The sequence below is a fragment of the Rattus norvegicus genome, chromosome 15 (assembly GCF_036323735.1).
Source record: "Rattus norvegicus strain BN/NHsdMcwi chromosome 15, GRCr8, whole genome shotgun sequence".
In the NCBI taxonomy this organism is placed as follows: domain Eukaryota; kingdom Metazoa; phylum Chordata; class Mammalia; order Rodentia; family Muridae; genus Rattus; species Rattus norvegicus.
In genome coordinates this window covers 19,151,175-19,152,673 of record NC_086033.1, presented here as the reverse complement: position 1 = coordinate 19,152,673, position 1,499 = coordinate 19,151,175, and the positions used below count along the sequence as shown (strand labels likewise).

At 42.8% G+C, this 1,499-nt stretch overlaps 1 pseudogene; it reads right to left on the bottom strand.

Annotated features, from left to right (window-relative positions):
* Positions 1-542: 542 nt before the first annotated feature.
* Hspe1-ps2 (heat shock protein family E (Hsp10) member 1, pseudogene 2) lies at positions 543-1,166 on the bottom strand (annotated as a pseudogene).
* Positions 1,167-1,499: the final 333 nt, after the last annotated feature.

The following is a 1,499-nucleotide window of genomic DNA, read 5'->3' as shown; positions in this document are numbered from 1 at the left end:
TTCAACTGAGACAGGGTTTCTCAATAAACCCAGAGTTTGATATAAATAATCTAGGCAGTTTGTATTCCAGGAAAACAAGATTGGAATTACAGGCAAGTCTACATACATACTCCTGGCATTTATGTGACACATGTGACCAGTGTTATAACCATTAAGCAATCTCCCTAGCTCCCCAAAACACACACATACCACACACATTCAAACATACATGACACACCACACAAAGACATACTTTTTTGAGACAAGCTCTTACAGTGATGCCTAAGCTGTCTTAGAGCTCTATTGCAAAGCTTAGACTAGCTCCAAACTCATAGCAATCCTCCTGCCTCAGTCTCCTGAGTACTAAGATTATAGACACGAGCTAACATGCCAAGCTTCACAGTTGATCTGCATCATTAATTTACTTTAAGAACTATTTTTGTTTTCAGTTTAGGCATCATCCGTTTATTATAAAAGGGGGGCATGGAAATTATTTACATGAAGCAAACGTTGAGAACATCAGGGGATGGGCAGCTTCGCGTGACACCAATTCAACGGTGATTTTAGTCGACATACTTCCCAAGAATGTCAGTTTTCTAAATAAGACATAATTCTTGTCGTCTAGTACTACTTTGGTGCCTGGGAGAAGAACTTAGTCTCCAACTTTCACACTGACAGGCTGAATCTCTCCGCCCTTTCCTTTCCCGCCCGATCCTGCAGCCACGACTGTTGCTTGTAATACTTCTCCTTGAGACGTTTCTGGAAGCATAAACCCCACCTTTGGCTACAGTTTCAGTGGCACTTCTTTCAACCAATACTGTCAAGGAGCGGGAGAAACTTCCTAAAAGCATATCCAGCCATGACTTGCGGCCTCCGCAGCTCCGGACTCTGCACTCGAACGGCCGCTGCAAGGAGAACAACTATTTATGATATAAATACAAAATGACATTTAAGTAGAATTTCTAAATGGACATTTATCTAACATCTGGCACCTAGAAGGCAATCAGTGAAAAAATATCAAAATATCTCCATGGATATAAAGTTTGGATTAGTTTGTAAAGTCTTTGTATTGATGGACGCACAATTTCAGGACTCACAGGGACCATTTCTCTTGCTGAATGGAAGCTCGCTGGCACAAGTCACTTATAGAAAAATTTATATCTCATTTTCTGTCTGTGTCGTTATTCATCGTGTTTCCTTTTTGTTGATTGATCTGTTTCGAGACAGGTTTCTTTGCGTAGTCCTGGTTGTCCTAGAACTAGCTCTGTGGACCTAGAACTCAGATATACCTGCCTCTGTCTCCGAAGTGCTGGGATTAACGGTGTGCACCTCCACGCCCAGCCACCATGAGTTCATGTATCTTATTAGAAATGCTCAACCAGGGCTGGAGAGATGGCTCAGTGGTTAGAGCACTGACTGCTCTTCCAGAGGTCCTGAGTTCAAATCCCAGCAGCCACATGGTGGCTCACAACCATCTGTAATGGGATCAGATGCCGTCTTCTGGTGTGTCTGAAGACAGC